Genomic DNA, 13,215 nt, shown 5'->3' on the forward strand with positions numbered 1-13,215 from the left:
ATAAGGAATTAGTTGAGAAATAACTTCATAGTTGATTAGTCCATCCCCCTTTCTTTTTACTGCCCAAGGAGTTTAGTCTACTTTCCTTCCCTAAAAATAATAATTGTTAGTGAATATAAACCAAGCTCTGTGCTTAACATGTCAGATACCTCATTTAACTTTCATAATAATCTTATGAGGTTAGTACTAATATTATCTCTGCTTTTACTGATGAGGAAACCAAAGCATAGAGCAATTTGATAACCGGCCGAAGTCACACAAGTAATGAATTAACAACGGGAAGAGGGGAACTCTACCTGCCTCCAGAGCCCTGGCTCTTAACCATTTCAATCTTTTGCCTCCTGATTACACTGACCTCGGTCCCACCAGTAGAAATTGGTTGGTAATAAGCTTGTTTTCCAAAGTTATGTTGTCCTTGGAATGTGCCATCAGTGATTTGTCCTCAAAGAAGACACAAAGTTCTCAACACCCACTCTGCCCAGGCCTGGCAGTGCGAACCGAAAGAGCAGTGTTGAAGCACTGTTGAGCAAAAAGCCACTGTGTAAATAAGCCATCCTCGAGAGACATTGGTCACACACCTGTGCCTGTGCTTGTAATTTTCAAACCTTGTTCGGCTCAAAGATCACTCATTGTGGCAAGTGTATCCTCCTTCTAACTACCAGATCTGAGACTGAATGGGGGTGGGGGACAGTGTTTATCTGGCCAGATAGAGAACTGAGGGGATGCAAGAAAGGCTCCACTTAAAATGTATTACCCTGGAAAAGGCATGGATAGAAGCACCCAGCAGCCAAAGACACAGCCTTTGTGGTGCATCGACTGTTGGCTGATTAGAGTTAGGATTGAGCTGATGCCAGAGTGAACATCCCAAGTTTTAAAAAGTTAATTTGAGCAAATAAGGAATTAGAATTCAAATGTCTCCATTATAAACATTTTCAATTTCACCTATGAAAGGAGTTTAAGATTTTTTTTTTAAGAGCACATCAAAGTTAGGTGCTTATCTTAGGTGGCTCTGAGAGGTCCGTCAGAAATATCATTCCAAGTAAGCTGAGTACTTAGTTCAATAAACAGTTCATTGTTGCCCTGGCCGGTTGGCTCAGCGGTAGAGCGTCGGCCTAGCGTGCGGAGGACCCGGGTTCGATTCCCGGCCAGGGCACATAGGAGAAGCGCCCATTTGCTTCTCCACCCCTCCGCCGCGCTTTCCTCTCTGTCTCTCTCTTCCCCTCCCGCAGCCAAGGCTCCACTGGAGCAAAGATGGCCCGGGCACTGGGGATGGCTCTGTGGCCTCTGCCCCAGGCGCTAGAGTGGCTCTGGTCGCAACATGGCGACGCCCAGGATGGGCAGAGCATCGCCCCCTGGTGGGCAGAGCATCGCCCCATGGTGGGCGTGCCGGGTGGATCCCGGTCGGGCGCATGCGGGAGTCTGTCTGACTGTCTCTCCCTGTTTCCAGCTTCAGAAAAACGCAAAAAAAAAAAATAAAAAAAAAAATAAATAAATAAAAAAAAATAAACAGTTCACTATATCTGGCCAAGGGAGGCCTCAGAAAAGGCAACTGAAAGTTAGCAATACAAAGTGTTCCTTTAATATATATTTTCTCAAATTCACTGCCATGTACTTGAAAACAATATTTTGCACATTCACTCTTTCTTATTTGTGTTTCTCACAGTTAAATATAGACTGAGAACATAGAGCAATAAAAATTCAAACAAGGCCAAATATTATATAGCAAAACATATTGAATCAAAATGTTTGGCCCTGAAAACATCAGTGGGCTTGGATTTGTCTGCTCATTTCCTTTCGCTGCATGAAAGGGGGTTGGAGTCAGAGAGAAATTCTATTTTACACCAGTATTTTCACCAAAAGCTCTTGAATCCCTGAAACATTTATAGAGGTTGTTGATCTCATCTTCTTATTTTTATATAAGCATATAAATTATATATTTAATCTAATTGTACATTTAAAGATGATCAAGACACAGGAGTAAATATTTTGTGATTTGGTTATACACGGCTGGCATAATACTCACATCTCATTTTTTATTTATGTAATGCATGTTTATTTAGTTGGTTGAATGTTTCTTACAGGCCAAGTGTTGGATAAAGAATAAGGCACAGAGTCTTTGCTCCAAAGGATTTGTAATCCAATTAGGGCCAGAAGGCATATGTGGAAAAATATAGCATGTTTCCTTGTATATTTTTAGCATGCAATAAATACTTGTTGAGTAAGTGAATGAAAGAATAAAGGAATGAATATTTAGAAATAGCAAAGCCAAAGCCTTAAATATTGAACTATGATGTTTCAAGATTGTAATTATGTGTTAACCTTGTCAAATACATCACTATTCCACACCCAGTATAATCTGAATCTGGTAAATGGAGGTTGGTGCTTGTTTCCTCCTTGAGAGAAATCATCACCTATAAAACAAAGGGTCCAGGTTGACGTCAGAGTAATGGCGGGGTAGGAAGCGATACCGATAAATCTCCCCCAAAACTCAACAAGATCTTCAACCAGAAACAGAAAAACCTATACTTGGAGCTTCCAGATGCTTCGCAATACACCCAAAGGTATGATTGAGTGAAAAATTGGCTAAATATATAACCAAACCCCGAAGGAAATAGGGAGTAAGAAATGCTCCGCCTTCCTCACTAACCTAAACAGGGCGGCTTTCTCTGGTAACTGTGAATATAGAAACTGAGGCGGGCAAAGGGGGTGAATACATCCAGGCCGCGACACAAACGGCCGAACCAGGCTGTGGCACGGAGATCCAAGCCAAGGAAAATCTGATCCTGTGGCAACCCGGGCAATACAAGCTAACACTCGCGCCAAACCCAAACAAAGAAAGACAAGCGGCGCGGCCATTTTACCCGGTCTCCTGGTTGGTGCGCAGTTAGTGGGCGAGAGATTTCTTCCTAGGCCCCGGGAGTCAGTGCCCGTGTTGCCCCACGGAGAGGCAGGGTCAGAGGCCTTTCTGTGGGCCGAGGGCAGAGTCTCTGGGCAGCCCCAGCGCCCTGGGAAAGCCACGCACAAGAGGGAGTGAGAACTAATTCCAACGGTGGAGATTTTCCGTACTGGAGGGTGTTTCACTCAGAGGGAAACGTGGCCGGCCTCATATCCTGGTTTGCGCGCGCAGATAAGGAGTGAGCGATTCCTCCGAGTGCCTCGGCAGTGCGCGCCCGTGTTATCGCACAGAGGGGCAGAGTCAGGGGCCTTTGTGTGGGCCAAAGCGGAATCTCGGGCCGCCCCAGTGCCTTGCAAAAGCCGCGCACGGGGACGGAGTGAGACTCAATTCCAACGCTGCAACTTTTCCCTGCGGTTGGGGGTTTCACTCAGAGCGTGAGACTGCTGGCCGGATATCCTGGTCTGCGCGCGCAGCCAGTGAGGGAGAGTTTCCTCCAAGCACCCCGGAAGTGGGCGCCCGCTTGTGTTACCGGACAGAGTGGCAGAGCCAGAGGTCTTTGAATGGCCGGAAAGCCCGCCTGATTATGCTAGCAGCTCTGACTGACTGAGCCTTACCCAGAACCCTGTGCTGAGTGGAAATAGAGTGGGGAGTTGCCAGCTCTTTGAGCCTCTTACTATCCAGGCAGAGGCAGCAGCAACCCCATAGCTGGATTATCAGGCTACTAATTGAGGAAGGAAAGACTAGGAGAAAGGCTCCAGGAACACGGACTCTCTCACTGTCGGAGCCTATAAATGCTAATAGCCTCGACTGCCAACGAGACTAAAGCACAATACATGACATTGCCATAGAGACTTATCAACTGCAAACCTCCACCTGAGCGTGGCAAAGGGGCAGAACCCGGGGTACAGAGTCACCGACCAGGAAGAGGGAGAGAAAAGAAAAAGCAAGAAGATAACCTCTCAAAATCAAGAATAATCTGCAGACTTTATAACCTATCCAATTTTATTATATTTGTTCGTTTATTTCTCTTATCTTCATTCTTGATACTTTTTTTTTTCTCCTCCAATTTGGCCGATTAACTCTCTGCCGGTCTTACTCTCTCCTCTCCTTGAACTACACTACCCATAAGTGTTACATCTCCCATTATCTTTTCTCTTCTCTTCCTTTCTCTCTATGAGGGTTGCACTCCAAAACCCTTAACTCTCTCTCGCTCTCTCTCCTTTCTTTTTTCTTCTTTTAGTGGTTCCCTCTTTTTTTTTCTCTCTCTCTCTTTCTTTTCTCACTCTATATTAGTTTCTTCCTTTCTCCTTTACATCTCCTCTCATTCAAACCTCAATAACAAACAAATTATCTTATCTGGGAGTCAAACTTATGTTTGTGGCATTTTGGGGGGTTTTTACTTCACCTTTTTAACTCACTAGCAGTGCTCCCATCCCTGGCTCTCCATATTATATAGTTCTTGTTCCACTAAATACAATAATAATTTTTTAATTTGTCCCCCCATTTTTCTGTTTTCCTCTTAATCCTATCATCATAACTCTTAGACAACCAACACCTAAAAGCAAATCATTTTATTCTTGACCCAAATTTTTTCCTTATTTGCTTTTTGTGGGTCCATACGCTCTTTTATTTTTATTTTTTTCTTTCTTTTTTTTTTTTTTTTTTTTTTTTTTTGCCCCTTTATTACTTTTCCCCAATTCAGGCCCTACATCACAGGCATTGTTTGTTATAATTCACAGTCCACCACAAGATTTTATCAAGAAAGAGGGGAGAGGAGAGGAGAGGAAAAAAGGAGGGGGGGAATAATTTCCTTTTTTTTTATTTTTTTTTATTTTTTTTAAATTTTTATTTTATTTTATTTTTCTTTATTTCATTATTTTTTTTTAAAAAAACAACTCTTTTCGATTTTTTTTTATTATTTTTTTAAACTTTTTATTCTTTATTAAATCTCATTAATACTATCAACAAAACCACCCTCAGATGCCATTAAGGAAGAGAAAATCGAATATCATGGATACAAAAGAAAGAGAGGTAACACAGCTAGATGAGGAAAAATCTATGGAGAAAAAATTTAATATATTGGAAACCTTGGAGCTAAATGACAGAGAATTCAAGATAGAAATCCTAAAAATCCTCCGAGATATACAAGAAAACACAGAAAGGCAATTTAGGGAGCTCAGAAAACAACTCAATGAACACAAAGAATATATGTCCAAGGAAATTGAAACTATAAAAACAAATCAAACAGAGATGAAAAACTCAATTCACGAGCTGAAAAACGAAGTAACAAGCTTAGCTAATAGAACAGGTCAGATAGAAGAGAGGATTAGTGAAATAGAAGACAAGCAACTTGAGGCACAACAGAGAGAAGAAGAAAGAGACTCAAAAATTAAAAAAAATGAGATAGCCCTACAAGAATTATCTGACTCCATCAAAAAGAATAACATAAGAATAATAGGTATATCAGAGGGAGAAGAGAGAGAAAATGGAATGGAGAACATACTCAAACAAATAATAGATGAGAACTTCCCAAGCCTGTGGAAAGAACTAAAGCCTCAAGTTCAAGAAGCAAACAGAACTCCAAGTTTTCTTAACCCCAACAAACCTACTCCAAGGCATATCATAATGAAATTGACACAAACCAACAGCAAAGAAAAAATTCTCAAGGCAGCCAGGGAAAAGAAGAATACAACATATAAAGGAAGGCCCATTAGATTATCATCAGATTTCTCAGCAGAAACCCTACAAGCTAGAAGAGAGTGGACCCCAATATTTAAAGTCCTGAAAGAGAGGAACTTTCAGCCATGAATACTATACCCATCAAAGCTATCCTTCAAATATGAAGGAGAAATAAAAACATTCACAGATACAGAAAAGATGAGGGAATTTATCATCAGAAAACCCCCACTCCAGGAATTACTAAAGGGGGTTCTCCAATCAGATACAAAGAACAAAAAACAAACAGAGCCACAAGTAAAAGCTCCAAGAAGAACACAATAAAACCAAATTTAAACTGTGACAACAACAAAAAGAAAGAGGGGGAGAAGATGGAGATTAACAGTAGCAAAGGACGATGGAGTGCAAAAGTACTCACAAAATAGTTCGCTACAATGAACAGGGTAGGGACCCTTTTCATTATTCAAAGGTAACCACCATTGAAAAAACCACCACAGAAGCACATGAGATAAAAAAGATAGCAACAGTGGAAAGATGTATGGAATACAACCAAATAAAAACAAAAGATAGAAAAACAAAAGAGAAGGATCAAACAAGACACAAAACTAACAGAAAGCAAGATATAAAATGGCAATAAGGAACTCACAAGTATCAATAATTACACTAAATGTAAACGGATTAAACTCACCAATAAAAAGGCACAGAGTAGCAGAATGGATTAAAAAAGAAAATCCAACTGTATGCTGCCTACAGGAAACAAGGATAAAAACAAATTCAAAGTGAAAGGCTGGAAAACAATACTCCAAGCAAATAACATCCAAAAAAAAGCAGGTGTAGCAATACTCATATCGGATAATGCTGACTACAAGACAGGAAAAGTACTCAGAGACAAAAATGGCCATTTCATAATGGCTAAGGGGACACTGAATCAAGAAGACATAACAATTCTTAATATATATGCACCAAACCAAGGAGCACCAAAATATATAAGACAGCTACTTATTGATCTTAAAAAAAAAACTGACAAAAATACAATCATAATTGGAGACCTCAATACACCGCTGACGGCTCAAGATCGGTCATCCAAACAGAGAATCAACAAAGACATAGTGGCCTTAAACAAAACACTAGAGCACCTGGATATGATAGACATCTACAGGACATTTCATCCCAAAGTGACTGAGTATACATTTTTCTCCAGTGTACATGGATCATTCTCAAGAATTGACCATATGTTGGGCAACAAAAACAACATCAGCAAATTCAGAAAAATTGAAGTTGTACCAAGCATATTTTCTGATCATAAAGCCTTGAAACTAGAATTCAACTGCAAAAAAGAGGAAAAAAATCTCACAAAAATGTGGAAACTAAACAACATACTTTTAAAAAATGAATGGGTCAAAGAAGAAATAAGTGCAGAGATCAAAAGATATATACAGACTAATGAAAATGACAATACGACATATCAGAATCTATGGGATGCAGCAAAAGCAGTGATAAGAAGGAAGTTCATATCACTTCAGGCATATATGAACAAACAAGAGAGAGCCCAAGTGAACCACTTAACTTCACACCTTAAGGAACTAGAAAAAGAAGAACAATGACAACCCAAAACCAGCCGAAGAAAGGAGATAATAAAAATCAGAGCAGAAATAAATGAATTAGAGAACAGAAAAACTATAGAAAAAATTAATAGAACAAGGAGCTGGTTCTTTGAAAAGATCAACAAAATTGACAAACCCTTGGCAAGACTTACCAAGGAAAAAAGAGAAAGAACTCATATAAACAAAATCCAAAATGAAAGAGGAGAAATCACCACGGACACCATAGATATACAAAGAATTATTGTAGAATACTATGAAAAACTTTATGCCACTAAATTCAACAACCTAGAAGAAATGGATAAATTCCTAGAAAAATACAACCTTCCTAGACTGAGTCAAGAAGAAGCAGAAAGCCTAAACAGACCTATCAGTAGAGAAGAAATAGAAAAAACCATTAAAAACCTCCCCCAAAATAAAAGTCCAGGCCCTGACGGCTATACCAGCGAATTTTATCAAACATTCAAAGAAGACTTGGTTCCTATTCTACTCAAAGTCTTCCAAAAAATTGAAGAAGAAGCAATACTTCCAAACACATTTTACGAAGCCAACATAACCCTCATACCAAAACCAGGCAAGGATGGCACAAAAAAAGAAAACTACAGACCAATATCTCTAATGAATACAGATGCTAAAATACTAAACAAAATACTAGCAAATCGAATACAACAACATATTAAAAAAATAATACATCATGATCAAGTGGGATTCATCCCAGAATCTCAAGGATGGTTCAACATACGTAAAACGGTTAATGTAATACACCATATCAACAAAACAAAGAACAAAAACCACATGATCTTATCAATAGACGCAGAAAAGGCTTTCGATAAAATACAACACAATTTTATGTTTAAGACTCTCAACAAAATGGGTATAGAAGGAAAATATCTCAACATCATAAAGGCCATATATGATAAACCATCAGCTAACATCATATTAAATGGCACTAAACTGAAGGCTTTCCCCCTTAAATCAGGAACAAGACAGGGTTGTCCACTCTCTCCACTCTTATTTAATGTGGTACTAGAGGTTCTAGCCAGAGCAATCAGACAAGACAAAGAAATAAAAGGCATCCTATCGGAAAAGAAGAAGTAAAGGCATCACTTTTTGCAGATGATATGATACTATACATCGAAAACCCCAAAGAATCCACAAAAAGACTACTAGAAACAATAAGCCAATACAGTAAGGTCACAGGATACAAAATTAACATACAGAAGTCAATAGCCTTTCTATATGCCAACAATGAAACAACTGAGAAGGAACTCAAAAGAATAATCCCTTTCACGATTGCAACAAAAAAAATAAAATACTTAGGAATAAACATAACAAAGAATGTAAAGGACTTATATAATGAAAACTATAAACCATTGTTAAGGGAAATCGAAAAAGATATAATGAGATGGAAGAATATACCTTGTTCTTGGCTAGGAAGAATAAATATAATCAAGATGGCTATATTACCCAAAGCAATATACAAATTTAATGCAATTCCCATCAAACTTCCAATGACATTTTTTAAAGAAATAGAGCAAAAAATCATCAGATTTATATGGAACTATAAAAAACCTCGAATAGCTAAAGCAATCCTAAAGAAAAAGAATGAAGCTGGGGGCATTTCAATACCTGACTTCAAACTCTATTATAGGGCCACGACAATCAAAACAGCATGGTATTGGCAGAAAAATAGACACTCAGACCAATGGAACAGAATAGAAAGTCCAGAAATAAAACCACATATATATAGTCAAATAATTTTTGATAAAGGGGCCAACAACACACAATGGAGAAAAAAAAGCCTCTTCAATAAATGGTGCTGGGAAATCTGGAAAGCCACATGCAAAAGAATGAAACTGGACTACAGTCTCTCCCCCTGTACAAAAATTAACTCAAAATGGATCAAAGATCTAAACATAAGACCTGAAACAATTAAGTACATAGAAGAAGACATAGGTACTCAACTCAGGGACCTGGGTTTTAAAGAGCATTTTATGAATTTGACTCCAATGGCAAGAGAAGTGAAGGCAAAAATTAATGAATGGGACGACATCAGACTAAGAAGTTTTTGCTCAGCAAGAGAAACTGATAACAAAATAAACAGAAAGCCAACTAAATGGGAAATGATTTTTTCAAACGACAGCTCAGATAAGGGCCTAATATCCAAAATATACAAAGAACTCATAAAACTCAACAACAAACAAACAAACAATCCAATAAAAAAATGGGAAGAGGATATGAATAGACACTTCTCCCAGGAAGAAATACAAATGGCCAACAGATATATGAAAAGATGCTCATCTTCTTTAGCTATTAGAGAAATGCAAATCAAAACGGCAATGAGATACCACCTCACACCTGTTCGATTAGCTCTTATTAGCAAGTCAGGTAATAGCAAATGTTGGAGAGGCTGTGGAGAAAAAGGAACCCTCATACACTGTTGGTGGGAATGTAAAGTAGTACAACCATTATGGAAGAAAATATGGTGGTTCCTCAAAAAACTGAAAATAGAACTACCTTATGACCCAGCAATCCCTCTACTGGGTATATATCCCCAAAACTCAGAAACATTGATACGTAAAGACACATGCAGCCCCATGTTTATTGCAGCATTGTTCACAGTGGCCAGGACATGGAAACAACCAAAAAGCCCATCAATAGATGACTGGATAAAGAAGATGTGGCACATATACACTATGGAATACTACTCAGCCATAAGAAATGATGACATCGGAACATTTACAGCAAAATGGTGGGATCTTGATAACATGATACGAAGCGAAATAAGTAAATCAGAAAAAAACAGGAACTGTATTATTCCATACGTAGGTGGGACATAATAGTGAAACTACGAGACATTTATAAGAGTGTGGTGATTACGGGGGGGAGGGGGGAATGGGAGAGGGATAGGGGGTGGGGAGGGGCACAAAGAAAACAAGATAGAAGGTGACAGAGGACAATCTGACTTTGGGTGGTGGGTATGCAACATAATTAAACGACAAGATAACCTGGACTTGTTATCTTTGAATATATGTATCCTGATTTATTGATGTCACCCCATTAAAAAAATAAAATTATATTTAAAAACAAAAAAAAAACAAAAAAAAAACACAAAGGGTCCACTCCCTTTCCTGCTAGTACCAGACACACTGTGACCGAGTACTTGCTTTGGGCTTCATTAGTGTCCCTGCAGGGTCCAGACATCCTGTCAGCCTCAGGGAGGAGGGTCTAAAGAAGTAGAATTGGAATCTAGGACAAGAGGTTGAATAAACTGGTTTTGGGTTTATTTGTTTGCTTTTTAAGGTACTGAAATATGATACAGTAAGTGTTGTTGAGTATTCATTGTTCTAGTATATATAAAAAAATACTTGTAGCATTTTCATAAATGAGGAACAAAGCATGAGACAATTAGGTCTTCAATTAGACTTCCTGAAATATAAATACTTAACAGTGTGTAGACTGCACTATGAGACTCCAGAAACTGACAGCAAATCAGCTGGCTTACATGGTCACCATAAGTGTATTCCCCTTTTCAGGTAAAAGTCTCCTCACTCTACCAGCTCACATTCAGCTTCCCACCAACACCACCATCAACACACAGAAATTCACAGGAGTTTAATATCTGGTTTTCAATAAGATATATATTTTTTATTCAATAGATGCAGGTGAAGTCAGAGGAAATGGGTCATAAAATGATAGGACAAGTCATAAAATGATTGCAATTGCTAGCATTTATCATGCTAATCACGTGTTAAATTTTACATACATTTTCCTTATTTTCTCATCATTTTACAGATGAAGAAACTGAAACACAAACAAGTTAAGTAATTTTCCTAATGTGACACAACGTCTAAGCAGTAGAACTAAGATTTTAATCCAGGCTAATTCCTGAACCTGAAACTTTAATCTCTAGGCCAAATCCAAGTTAAAGACATGGAATATTGGAAATTCCAGGAATTATTCCATTTTCTTATAATGAAAAGACCAACGAGTAATCTACCTCCCTGAAAACTTATTCTACTTAATTAAGAGTAGAGACATTTATCTTTTTCTTTTTCTTTTAGCGAGAGGGAGACACAGATAGGCAGGGATAGACAGACAGGAAGGGAGAGAGATGAGAAGCATCAACTAGTAGTTGCATCAATTTAGTTGTTCATTCATTGCTTTCTCATATGTGCCTTGACCAGGGGGCTCCAGACGAGCCAGTGACCCCTTGCTGAAGCCAGCAACCTTGGGATTTTGAACCTAGGTCCTCAACATCCCAGGTCAACGCTCTATCCACTGTGCCCTCACCTGGTCAGGCAGAAATTGGTTACATTAGAAGCTGTTTCCAGATCCTCCAATTGCTGATTCAGTTTCTGATAATCATTTTATGAAAGTCCAGAGTAGATTAGAAAATTATGAAATAACTCAAGAATCCTTGGAGACTTGCATAGTAGTGCTTATTGCCAATCCTTGTATTCCACAGGAACAGGAGAATGAAGATGGAGCAATAGATTTAACAGAACAGAACTTATTTCTGGAAAACCAAGCAAATCTCTTTAATCAGTCACTCTCATGTCTTGGAATTGCTTCTGCATGTTAACAGTAAGAGTTAGGCTGCTTTCTATTCAGTCACACGTCTGGCTTTCTATTCAGTTACATTTTTTAAAGAACAAGGGAGAACTAGGTCATGACTTTGGCTCATGTTCCTTGAGACACGTGGGATGCCTTTGTTCTTACACTCTCCAAAAGTAATAGGTGGCTTGGTTTTGGCACTTGTGTCTTCCTCTACAAATCTGAATGCTCCCTACTGTGATTACCCCCTGAGTCATTAGATATTTAGATATTGAATGTGATGGAGTGTAAGAGGTCTCCTTAGGTTATGAAGGAAAATGAAAGAGTTTATTTCAGACAACCTGCTATCATAATTCCTCTTTAGAACTTGATATGAAATATCTGTGCTATAAGAGCATGCTGTGCATTACATCACATGGCAAGTAGAGATGGTTTCAAAATTATATCAGAATCAAAGAAGCCTTGTGAAACAGAGACAAGAATTTCCTTTATTAGACATCTTCAGTGTGGGATAGGTGACCTCAGATGCCAATGTGGAAATGGCAAAATGACCTCTGAGAACCCAACCATAAGACAGAAATAGCTATGTAAATCCATTCATATAAAACTTTTTTATCTAATTTCAGAGTCAGTATTCACAGAACTTTTTTTTCTATTTAAAAAAAGTTATTGAATTTATTGGGGTAATATTGATTAATAAAATTATACAGGTTTCAGGTGCACTATTCTACAATATCTGTATATTGCATTGTGTTCAGCACCTCGAGTCAAGCCTCCCTCCATCACCATCTATCCCCACTGTGTCCCCCTCACCTCTCCCCACCCCCTTTCCCTCCAGCAATCCCCACACTGTTGCCTGTGAACAGAAGGCTTTTTTTGCTTAATCCTTTCACCCTTTTCATCCAGCCTCCCAACCCCCATCCCTTTAACCACTGTCAGCCTATTCTTTGTATCTATGAATCTGTTTCTATTTTGTTGGTTAGTTTATTTTGTTCATTAGATTCCACATACTATATAAGTGAAATCATATGGTATTTGTCTTTCATGATACTTTAAAGGTTACAAAAGAAAACCCATTTTGGATTTATGCAATGGCTGGGTTTGTATTATAATGCCTTCCCTTCAACTACATATCAGAATATTGGTATATATGCTAAATGTTGTTAGAGTATCCAGAAGAGTTCAGTGCTTCTTTAGGGCATTTTTTATGTGAGAAGAGAGAAGATAATGAGGCAGACTCCTGCATGTGCCCCAACTGGGATCCACCCAGCAACCTCATCTAAGTTGATGCTCAAATCAACTGAGCTATCTTTAGTGCCTGAGGCTGATGTGCTGGGACTAACCGAGCTATCCTCAGAGCCTGGGGTCACCCTCGAACCAATCAAGCCATTGCCTGTGGGAGTGAAAGAGGAAGATAAAGGGGAGAGGGAGGGGAAGAGAATCAGATGGTCTCTTCTCCTCTGTGCCCTGACCAGGAATCAAACC

This window comes from Saccopteryx leptura, chromosome 2 (genome assembly GCF_036850995.1).
Source record: "Saccopteryx leptura isolate mSacLep1 chromosome 2, mSacLep1_pri_phased_curated, whole genome shotgun sequence".
NCBI classification, from domain to species: Eukaryota; Metazoa; Chordata; class Mammalia; order Chiroptera; family Emballonuridae; genus Saccopteryx; species Saccopteryx leptura.